The sequence below is a fragment of the Papio anubis genome, chromosome 6 (assembly GCF_008728515.1).
Source record: "Papio anubis isolate 15944 chromosome 6, Panubis1.0, whole genome shotgun sequence".
NCBI classification, from domain to species: Eukaryota; Metazoa; Chordata; class Mammalia; order Primates; family Cercopithecidae; genus Papio; species Papio anubis.
In genome coordinates, this window is record NC_044981.1 from 68,279,379 (window position 1) to 68,292,263 (window position 12,885).

General features: G+C 38.6%; 1 protein-coding gene and 1 pseudogene across 6 annotated transcripts in view; both read left to right on the top strand.

Moving 5' to 3' along the window:
• Positions 1 to 12,885, top strand: part of KCNQ5 (potassium voltage-gated channel subfamily Q member 5) — a 564,981-nt gene that overhangs the window by 408,680 nt on the left and 143,416 nt on the right. The gene's annotated exons all lie outside the window — the stretch shown is intronic.
• LOC103883789 lies at positions 6,678 to 8,725 on the top strand (annotated as a pseudogene).

Genomic DNA, 12,885 nt, shown 5'->3' on the forward strand with positions numbered 1-12,885 from the left:
AGAAAAACAATACACAAATATGTTTTTGAAAAACAAGATAATGTCAGCTACAGATAAGCACAATGAAGAAAATAAAACAGAAAGAGTAGAGGCTACCTTAGCTTGGGTGGTCTGAGAAAGTCTTTCTAAGTAGTTGACACTTGAGTTGACCTGAATATTACGAAGAAGACAGCCATGAGAAGGTTTAGACACAGATCTTTCCAGGCCAGGGAATAGTAATTGCAAGGATTATTAACACTTGATGAGCTTGGATTGTTCAAGGTGGAGACATAGGTCTTGTGGTTGGAGCTCAATGAGCAGTGGGGAGAATAGCAGAAGGTGATAGAGGAGACAGGCAGAGGTCACAGCTGAAGGCCATGTAGGCTCTGCTACCCTGAATCAAGTTTCCTTCTAAAGACAGGCCACCAGGCAAAGGTCCAACGGGTTGCTGGCAGGCCTAATATGAATACTATTCCGGTTATGAACAGCAACGTTAATCAGGCAACAAAAAGTATGGCCGTTTAATGCCCTGGGTTTTTTAGTCATCTATGACTGTTGGAACCTCATATCAGCAATATACAAATTATTACCCATTCTGAAAAATATAAATGTAAGTTTATAAGGAAATAATCCTCTGAATTTTCTGTTTCTATATTTCTGCCCTTAAAACATAAAATTTTACATTTTTTTTTAAGTGTTATTTTTCTGAGGAACTGGAATTAGAATGTGATGGAAACTGTTTTACAGCCCAGTGGTATCACCAGTAAGCATTTCCTAAGAGTCTCCTTGCCAAAGGACTCTATTCCATACTCTTAGTTATGATGATTGCAGTGCAGAATTATTTCATTAAAGATTGTTTATTTCTTTTGAGAAATTGTCCCTTTTTGGCTTGAGATGTTATATGAAACTGTATGATCAATAAGAAGCATTAAACTGTCACTATGGGGTAAATTTTCAAAGTGGTGCCTGCAATTTGCCAGTATGAGTCCCATTAACTTCAGTGGAAGTCCTGCAGTTAAACCCCTGCACATGGCTTTGAAAATGTTCTACGGTTTGTCTTTGTGGTGCCTTTTTTATTTTTAATAAATATCACAGAGCAACTCGGTGCATAGTTGATTGCAGTATTTAAGAACGTGGATAATGTACTGTGCAGGAGGAGACATTTAAAATTAGATTTTAAAGCTTCATTTCTATTGAGTCACAACAACAATATAAATACATCTTTAATTCTTCAAAGAGCACCTTTCTATAAAGGAATTTGGAGCTCAATTAGAATATAGAGCTTATAAAGCAGCACCATGTCCCTCTGAGACATTGTTTACCTCACTCTATAGATGGAAAAGTCGAGGCACTGTGAAATGGGGGTGCTTTGTCCTTAGCCCATAAATCAGCAGCAAAGCTAGGAGCAGCATGCTGGCCTCCCAATAGTTCATTGCTCTAAAGCACTGCCTCTTGTTGAGTCAAATTTAATTATAGTATAATCCGTTTAATCTACTTGTAGAAAAATAATGAAGGAGCAGGAAAAATGAATTTATTAACAGATCAGTGGAAAACCATATTACATAGATTAGCAATTGTCTTTTCAAGATCCATATTTTCAGCATGTACTAGGTGGTGTCTGATGCCATGAAAGCAGTTATTCTAATTCCACTGGCCAGAACTGGCAAAGAACTTCTTATTTGCCTCACTTTGAAACATAAGTAAAGGGGTTCCACTTGAAAATTAATAAGCCATGTGATATGATTAGATTCCTGTCTCCAAATCTCCCTCCTTCTAGGGACCATTGTCTAAAGTCTAAAAGAAAACAGACCAGGCACAGTGGCTCATGCCTGTAATCCCAGCACTTTAAAGGGAGACCAAGGTAGGAGGATCACTTGAGCCCAGGAGTTCAAAATCATCAATCTGGGCAACATAATGAGACTCTATCTCTACAAAAAAAAAGTAATAGCTGGGTGTGGTGGAACATGCTGATAGTCTCAGCTGCTCAGGAGGCTGATAGGGGAAGATAACTTGGTCACTTCAGCCCAGGAGTTCAAGGCTGCAGTGAGCTCCGATTGCACCACTGTACTACAGCCTGGGCAACAGAGTAAGACAGACGGGGGGGGGCGGGGGAGAGAAAGAGAGAGAAAGGGAGAGAGGAAGGAAGGAAGGAAGAAGGAAGGAAGGAAGGAAGGAAGGAAGGAAGGAAGGAAGGAAGGAAGGAAGGAAGGAAAGGAGGGAGGGAAGAAGAAAGGAAAGAAGAAAGGGAGGGAGGGAAAGGAAAAGAAAGAAAATAGATGTAACTATTATAAAAGATGTTCAATTTTTTATTTTGGAATAACTTTAGACTTACTTAGAAGTTGCAAAAATAGTACAGAATTTCCATGTTCAAATTCACTCTTTACCTAACTTTCCCCAAAATATTTTACCTACGTATAATGCAATTATCAAAACCAGAATATGAATACATACTATTAACTATAGTCCTTATTTGAATTTCACCAGTTTTTACATGCACTCAACTTTTATATACACTCCTATTAAATTTTCTCACATGTATATATGCATTTAACCACTGCCACAATCAAAATACAGAACTTTTCCATCACCCTAAATAAACTTGGAATGATATACTTTGTATTACTCCTATACAGGTACTCCCTCTCTTCAATCCTAACCCCTGGGAACCACTATATCTGTTCTGTTTCACTACAATTTTGTCATTTTTATAATGTTATATAAATGAAATTGTAAAGTAGTAATCTTTTGAAATTGGCTTTTTCTTATACAGTATGATGCTCTTGAGATCCATCCAAGTGCATCAATAGTGCATTCCTGTTTATTGCTTAATAGAATTCCATGATCTAGATGTAACACAATTTGTTTATTCATTTACCTAATACAGGTCATTTGGGCTGCTTCTAGCTTCTGCTATTACAAATAAGGCAGCTATGTACATTCGTGTGTAGGTTTGTGTATGAACGTAAGTTTTTATTTCTCTAGGGTCATATGGTAATGATTTATCTTTATCAGAAACTGCCAAACTGTTTCCTTTTAAAATATAGAAATGCCAGTGTGAGCACATGCATGGAGGTCAGCAGCCCCACCCCCTGCCCCACGCTGCCACTGCTGCCAGTGTGAACATATGCATGGAGGCTGGCAGCCCCAAGCTCACTAGTAGCCTGCCCCCATGCTGACACTGCTACCAGCACGAGTGTGCACATGGAGGCCGGCAGCCCCATGACCACCAGCACTCTGCCCCAGTTGATGAGCATTCACCCCACCACACTGCCACTTGCTCTTGGCACTGCTCTTGACACTTACAAATGAGCACAGATCCTGCTGCCACCACCCCAGCGAAGTGCTTTGGCTGGCACTACCCATCAGAGTGTTGTGGCCAGAGGTCCAGGAACGCCTCAGCCCCTCCAATGTAGCAGGTTCCTAACTTCAAGGGGCCAGAGAACAAAGTCAGGGATCCAGTAACAGCCTCCCAAAGTTACAGCATGCAGCCCAAAAGTTCTGAGCTGAGCCTTGCCCCCTAAATTCTTCCAGAAATGAAGCCAGTCAACTGAACCACCTTATATGAGATTCAAACCTTCTAGGGCATTAAAGAAGATCAAAGCAGAAAAATCCATCCAAAGGACAGCAATTTCAAAGACTGAAGGAACATCAGCCCACACAGATGATAAAGAACCAGTGCAAGAGCTCTGGCAACTCAAAAATCAGAGTGCTTTCTTACCTCCAAATAACTGCAGTAGTTCCACAGCAATGGTTCTTAACCAGGCTGAAATGACAAAAACAGAAATCAGAATATGGATAGGAACAGAGATCATTGAGATTCAGGAGACAGTGAAAACCTAATCCAGGGATTCTAAGGAATACAACAAAGTGATACAGGAGATGAAAGACGAAATGGCCACTTTAAGAAAGAAAGGAACTGATCTGATACAGCTGAAAAACTCACTTCAAGAATTCCAGAATACAATCACAAATGTAACAGCAGAATCGATCAAGCTGAGGAAAGAATCTCAGAGCTTGAATATCACTTCTCTGAAATAACTCAGTCAGACAAAAATAAGAAAAAAAGATTAAAGAAGAATGAACAAAATCTCCAAAGTATGGGATTATGTAAAGACACCAAATCTATGACTCACAGATGTCCCTGAAAGAGAGGGAGAGAAAGCAAGCAACTTGGAAAACATATTTCAGGATATCATCCATGAAAATTCCCCCAACTTCACTAGAGAGGCCAACGTTCAAATTCAGAAAATGCAGAGAACCTTTGTGAGATACTACACAGACAACCATCCCCAAGACAGATACTTGTCAGATTCTCTAAGGTCAAAATGAAACAAAAAATGTTAACAGTAGCTAAAGAGAAGGGGCAGGCCACCTCCCAAGGAAACCCCATCAGGCTAACAGCACACCTTTCAGCAGAAACTCTATAAGCCAGCAGAGATTGAAAGCCTATATTCAGCATTATTAAAGAAAAGAAATTCCAAACAAGAATTTCATATCCAGCCAAACTAAGCTTCATAAGTGAAGGAGAAATAAGATTCTTTTCAGGCAAGCAAATGCTAAGGGAATTCATTACCATCAGACCTGCCTTATAAGAGGTCCTAAAGGGAGTGTTAAATATGGAAAGGAAAGATTACTACTGACCACTACAAAAACATGCTTTTAAGTACATACACCATTGATGCCAAAAAGCAGCCACACAAACAAATCTGCATAATAACCAACTAACAACACAAAACAGGATTTGATCCTTCAAATCCACACATATCAATATTAACCTTAAATGGAAATGGGCTAAATGCTCAATTAAAAGGCACAGAGTGGCATGTTGGACAAAGAAGCAAGACCCAACTGTATGCTGTCTTGAAAAGACCCATTTCGCATTCTATGACACACACAGGATCAAACTAAAGGGATGGAGAAAAATCTACCAAGCAAATGGAAAACAGAAAAAAGCAGGAGTTGCTATTTTAAGTTCAAACAAAACAGACTTTAAACCAATAAAAATCAAAAAAGATAAAGAAAGGCATTACATAATGGTAAAGGGTTCACCTCAGAAGGTCAGACTTAACTATCCTAAATAGATATGCATCCAAAACAGGAGCACCCAAATTCATAGAGCAAGTTTTTAGAGACCCACAAAGAGATTTAGAAAACCACACAATAATAGTGGGAGACTTTAACACCCCACTGACAATATTAAACAGGTCATTGAGGCAGAAAACTAACAAAGAAATTCAGGACCTGAATTTGACACTTGGACCAAATAGACATCTACAGAAATCTCCACCCAAAAACAAGAGCATATATATTCTTCTCATCTGCACATGGCCCATAATCTAAAATTGACCTGTCAGCCATAAAACAATCCTTAGCAAATAAAAAAAATCATACCAACCACACTCCCACACTACAGTGCTACACTGCAATAAAAATAGAAATTAATGGAAATTAACCTGCTCCTGAATGACTTTTGGGTAAACAATGAAATTAAGGCAGAAATCCAGAAATTATTTGAAACTAATTAGAACAAAGATACTACATACCAGAATCTCTGGGACACAGCTAAAGCAATATTAAGAGGGAAGTTTGTAGTGCTGAATGCCTACATCAAAAAGTTAGAAAGCTCTTAAGTTAACAACTGAACATCACACCTAGAGGAAATAGAGAAACAAGAGCGAATCGACCCCAAAGCTAGTAAAACACAAGAAATCAAAATCAGAGCTAAACTGAAGGAAATTGAGATTTTTTAAAAAAAAAAAAACCATACAGAAGATCAATGAATCCAGGACTTGGTTCTTTGAAAGAATAAATAAGATAGATAAAATGCTAGCTAGACTAATAAGTAAAAAAAGAGAAAAGATCAAAATAAACACAATCAGAAATGACAAAGGGATGTTACCACCTACCCCACAGAAATTTTAAAAACCCTCAGAGACTACTAAAAACACCTCTAATGCACACAAGCTAGAAAACCTAGAAGAAATGGATAAATTCCTTGAAACATACAACCTTCCAAGATTGAACCAGGAAGAAATTGAATCCTGGACAGAGACCAATAATGAGTTCCAAAATTGAATCAGTAATAAAAAGCCTACCAACCCGAAAAAGCCCAGGACCAGAGGGATTCACAGTTGAATATTACAAGAAGTATAAAGAAGAGTTGGTACCATTCCTACTGAAACTATTCCAAGAAACAGAGGAGGAGGGACTCCTCCCTAACTCATTCTATGAAACCAGCATCATCCTGATACCAAAACCTGGCAGGGACACAGCAACAACAAAAAAACAAAACTTCAGGCCAAATCCTTGATGAACATAGATGCAAAAATTCTCAATAAAATACTCATGAAATGAATCCAGCAGCACATCAAAAAGCTAATCCACCACTATCAAGGAGGCTTCGTCCCTGGGACACAAGGTTGGTTCAACATACACAAATGAATAAATGTGATCTATCCCATAATCAGAATTAAAAGCAAAAACCACATGATCATCTCAATAGATGCAGAAAAGGCTTTTGATAAAGTTCAACATCCCTTCATGTTAAAAACCCTCAACAAACTAGGCACTGAAGGAACATACTTCAAAATAATAAGAGCCATCTATGAGAAACCCACAGCCAACATCATATTGAATGGGCAAAAACTAGAAGCATTCTTATTAAACACCAGAACAAAACAAGGATGTCCTCTGTCACCAGTCCTTTTCAACATAGTCCTGGAAGTCCTAGCCAGAGCAATCAGGCAAGAGAAAGATATAAAAGCCACCTGAATAGAGAGGAAGTCAAACTATCCCTGATTCCAGTCAGTATGATTCTATGCCTAGAAAACCCCATAATCTCTGCCCCAAAACTCCTTGGTTTGATATACAACTTCAGCAAAGCTTCAGGATACAAAGTCAACGTACAAAAATCAGTAGAATCCCTATGCACCAACAACATCCAAGCTGACAGCCAAATCAGGAATGCTGTCCCCCAAGCCTGCCGCCATGGCCACCTACAAACTGGTGCAGATCCGGCACAGTGAGTGTGCTTGGAACCTGAAGAACCACTTCAGCGGCCGGCGTGACGCCGACCTGAGCCCGACGGGCCACGAGGAGGCAAAGCAGGCACTGCCAGATGATGGCTATGAGTTTGACATCTGCTTCATCTCAGTGCAGAAAAGCGCCATCCGGATCCTCTGGACAGTGCTAGATGCCATGGATCAGATGTGGCTGCCAGTAGTGAGGACTTGGCGCCTCAATGAGTGGCACTATGGGGCTCTAACCAGTCTCACTAAAGCAGAAACTGCTGCAAAGCATGGTGAGGCCCAGGTGAAGATCTGCAGCCGCTCCTATGATGTCCCACACCTCGGACAGAGCCCTACCATCCTTTCTACAGCAACATCAGTAAGGATCACGGGTATGTAGACCTCACAGAAAATCACCTACCCTCCTATGAGAGTCTGAAGGACACTATTGCCAGAGCTCTGCCCTTCTACAATGAAGAAATAGTTCCTCAGATCAAGGAGGGGAAATGGGTACTGATTGCAGCCCATGGCAACAGCCTCTGGGGCATTGTCAAGCATCTGGAGGGTCTCTCTGAAGAGATTATTATGGAGCTGAACCTGCCGACTGGCATTCCCATTGTCTACGAATTAGACAAGAACTTGAAGCCCATCAAGCCCATGCAGTTCCTGGGGGATGAAGAGGCTATGCACAAAGCCATGGAAGCTGTCGCTGCCCAGGGCAAAGCCAAGAAGTGAAGGCCAGCAAACAGGCTGCTGTCCCCAGGAGCACCCTCCCTGCCCATTGCATCCATCTGCCGCTCCCTCCTGCACATCACACTGACCACATCTGTAGACATCTTGAGCTGCAGCTGCAGATGGCTCCCATTTTCATTTTAGCCATTTTGTCTTCTGTACCCACTCCCTTCGTACATTCTAGTCAGAATAGCACTTCTAGGGCACAGGTTCTCAGTCTAAGCTGTGGAAAAGCCCCCCTTATCCAAGAGAGTTCAAAGGTAGTGACTTGGGTTTTTGCGAGTGCTTTGTTTACTAAGAACTTGTGAGGAGGCACCATGCTAAGCCATGACCAATGAGGAGAAGCAAGAGAGCCTGTCTGCCCCCAGGAGCTAGTCCTGTGCTTTTCTGTAGTCAGGCCACTGCCTGGGGACTCTAGTCATCCCAGCGGAAGATAAATGTAACCTGCATGGTGATGTGACAACTGTTTCCTCCCTGACCCCAGAGGAACTGGCTCTAGAAGGTTGGGATCAATCCTGAATTTAATGTGTTACATTTACTTTTATTTTAAAAAAAAAAAAAATTTAGTGTATATAAGTAATACAAAACAATAACCCGTCTAAGGGTTTCTCGTGGCGGTTGAAATAGTCCCACATGTGGTCTTCAGAAAATAAGCCATTCCTCATACCAATATGGGATAAGCTCCTTGACCTCTGAGGGGCAGGGATGCTTCCTGCTGTGTGTTTTAGAATCCCTCCCTGCCTTGTTTTGTGGCAGTGAATGCCTCTTGGTCCTGTCCACGTGTGTCTTTCACTGATTTCTGAATCATGCTCTAGTTGCTTGGTCCTGCCACATGGGTCTAGTGTTCATTTGAGCATAACTGTACTAAATCCTATTTCCAGATCAGTATAATAAAAGGGTGATGTGCAATAAAAAAAGAATGCCATCCCATACACAGTAGCCACAAAAAGAATAAAATACACACCAGTTAGAATGGCGACCATTAAAAAATCAGGAAACAACAGGTGTTGGAGAGGATATGGAGAAATAGGAACATTTTTACACAGTTGGTGGGACTGTAAACTAGTTCAACCATTGTGGAAGACAGTGTGCCAATTCCTCAAAGATCTAGAACTAGAAATACCATTTGACCCAGCCATCTCATTACTGGATATATATCCAAAGGATTATAAATCATGCTGCTATAAAGTCACATGCACACGTATGTTTATTGCGGCACTATTCACAATAGCAAAGACTTGGAACCAACCCAAATGTCCATCAATGATAGACTGGATTAAGAAAATGTGGCACATATACACCATGGAATACTATGTGGCCATAAAAAAGGATGAGTTTATGTCCTTGGTAGGGACATGGATGAAGCTGGAGACCATCATTCTCAGCAAACTACTGCAAGGACAGAAAACCAAACACCGCATGTTCTCACTCACAGGTGGGAATTGAACAATGAGATCACCTGGACACAGGGTGGGGAACATCATACACCGGCGGGGAGGGAGGAGGGATAGCATTAGGAGATATACCTAATGTAAATGATGAGTTAACGAGTGCAGCACACCAACATGGCACATGTATACATATGCAACAAACCTGCACGTTGTGCACATGTACCCTAGAACTTAAAGTATAATAATTAATTTAATTAATTAATTAAAAATAAATAAAAAGAATAAAATACATAGAAATACAGCTAACCAGGTAGGTGAAAAATCTCTACAACAAGCATTACAAAACACTGCTCAAGATAATCAGAGATGATATAAACAAAAGGAAAAACATTCCATGCTCATGGATAGGAAGAAGCAATATTGTTAAAATGGCCATATTGCCCAAAGCAATTTAGATTCAGTGCTCTTCCTATCAAACTACCAATTCTTCACAGAATTAGGAAAAAACTACTTAAAAATTCATATGGAACCAAAAAAGAGGCTGAATAGCCAAGGCAATTCTAAGCAAAAACAACAAAGCCAGAACTGTCACATTATGTGACTTCAATCTATATTACAAGACTACAGTAACCACAACGGCATGGTACTGGTACAAAACACTTAGACCAATGGAACAGAAGAGATAGCCCAGAAATAATGCCACACACAAACCATTTGATCTTCAACAAACCTAACAAAAACAAGCACTGGGAAAAGGAATTCCTATTCCACAAATGGTGCTGGGATAACTGGCTAGCCATATGCAGAAGATTGAAATTGGACCCCTTGATTACACCATATACAAAAATCAACTCAAGATGGGTTAAAGGCTTAAATATAAAACCCAAAACTATAAAAACCCTGGAAGATGACCTGGGAAGTACCACCCTGGACATAGGACCTGGCAAAGATTTTATGACAAAGACAAAAGCAATTGCAACAACAACAAAAATTGACTAATTTTGTCAATTAAACTCAAGGGATCTAATTAAACTAAACAACTTCTGCACAGCAAAAGAAACTATCAACAGAGTGAACAGACAACCTACAGAATAGGAAAAAATATTTGCAAACGATGCATCTGACAAGGTCTATTAGCCAGAATCTGTAAGGAATTTAAACAAATTTACAAGCAAAAAAACAAACAACCCCATTAAAAAGTGGGCAAAGGCCTTGAATGGACACTTTTAAAAGAAGACATACACGTGGTCAATAAGCATATGAAAAAATGCTCCACATTACTAATCATTAGAGAAATGCAAATCAAAACCACAATAAGATACCATCTCACAAAAGTCAGAATGGCTATTACTAAAAAGTCAAAAAATAACAGATGCTGGCAAGGTTACAGAGAAAAAGGAATGCTTATATACTGCTGGTGGGAATGTAAATTAGTTCAGCCGTTGTAGAAAGCCATTTGTCAATTTCTCAAAGAACTCAAAAGAGAATTACCATTTGACCCAGTAATCTCACTATTGGGTTTATTCTCAAAGGAATATATCTCATTCTACCATAAAGACATATGCACTCATATATTCATCACAGCACTATTCACAATAGCAAAGACATGAAATCAACCTACATGCCCATTGATGGTGGACTGGATAAAGAAAATATGGTACACATACAACATAAATACTACACAGCCATAAAAAAGAACAAGATCATGTCTTTTGCAACAACATGGATGAGGCTGGAGGCCATTCTCCTAAGCGAACCAACACAGGAGCAGAAAACCAAATACACATGTTCTCACTTATAAGTGGGAGCTAAACATTGAGTTATATGGTCACAAAGAAGAGAACAACAGACATAGGAGCCTGCTTGAGGATGGAAAGTGGGAGGAGGGAGAGCATAAAAAAACTACCTGTCAGGTACTATGCTTTTTACCTGGGTGATGAAATAATCTGTACATCAAACCCCCATGTTATACAATTCACCTATATAACAAACCTGCACAGGTACCACAGAACCTGAAATAAATGTTTAAAAATAAATCATAAAATAAAATGTTGAAATGCCTAGAATGTTTCATGGCATTAAATTACACCATGCTGTCTTAAATGACATTTTATTTTTGTAGAACTCATGTTTCTGCTTTTTCTGTTTTTCTATGGAAATTATTTTGATAAGCAGAAGTTGCTGAAATTTATATTTTACCACTTGAGTCAAGAAACAAATGAAAGTATTGCCCATTAAGGAGCAGTTCCTCATACTGTGATAAATGAATATAAGTATTATGTTTACATAGATGAAGTGTAAAGAGACCAATTAATGTAAAAAGCCAATACTGTACAAATTCCTGAAGGACCATTATTTAAATCTAACTTTAATTTTTAGAAAGTCCTTATTCAAGCAAACTTTACTGAGACCAATACTAATTATACTTTCCTGCTAAAAGATACATATAATGACATTAGTTAGAGCCTTAAAGTACTACTGTATTGGAATAAAATATTCAAAATTGCCACCAAGACCCAATGGTGCTTTATAGAGTTGGGTCCGATATTCATGGTTCTAATGTGATCTAAAAATAAGTCATTTGTTCTCCTTACTTAATTCAACACCTCTTGGAAATTGCCCTATTCTTAAAACTATTCTCTAAAACTACCTCCAAAACTCTGCCTAATGTCTCCCCTTGGATCTTCCATCATAACCAACAAAAAAAATTATTTTCTCAAAGTTAGAAACAACCCTGTGTGGCCAAATATATGAATCTCAATTCTTCATTCTCATTCTGGTTGTAAGAAATGCTGAAATAATTAATTACTCATTTGGAAAAAAAAATAAAGCTGTATCCATATCTATCATACCAGATTCCAAGATAAACTCCAAATAAGTCAAAGATTTAAATTAAATAAGACCATAAAATACTGGGCAGCAGAAATTGATAAATTCTCTTGGAACCTTGGAATCTGGAAAGATTTTCTAATTGTAACTAAAAATACAAAAGTCATAGAAGAAAATATTGATAGAATACATAAAATCAAAGAATACTGTATGATAAACTAAACAGCAAAGTCAAAAGACAATGTGGAAAAATATTTACAACTCTTACCAAAAAATAGAAGCTAATCACTTTAAATTATAAGGAGCTCTAGAAATCAAGAAAAACCCAACAACCTAACAGAAAATAAAATGGATATGAACAGACTGGTCACAGAATAAGAAATACATATACACCTCTTAAACATACCCAGTCTGACTCATAAAAAAGAAACACAAATGAAAGCATTCTCTCACCTATCAGATTGGCAAAAATCTGCAGTTTGACCACACACTTTATTGATGAGACTGCAAGGAAATAGGCACTCACATGCCACAGGAGTGCAAAGGGGTATCACCCTTATGGAAGAGTGTCAATATCTACCAAAATTACTTAAGCATTTACTCTTTGACCCAGGAAGTCTGCTTTCTAATAATTTCATCAATTTATAGTAAATGTTCACTATAGCTGAATAAAATATGATACATCCAAACAATAAAATATAGTGAAGATCTTTCTGCACAGCTATAGAAGAATCCCAAATTATGAAATAAAAGAAAAATGAAATAAAATGTAATACTGCATATATAGTGTGCTACTTTTGTGTAAGAAAGGAGAAAAATAAAAGTTTACATTTATATTGCTTGTGTTTGTATAAAGAAACATTGAAATAACTTTTACAAAAAGAAGAGAATAAAAATGTTTAACTGAAGATAGTGAATGGGGACAATGTGAATGGAAACAGGGGTAG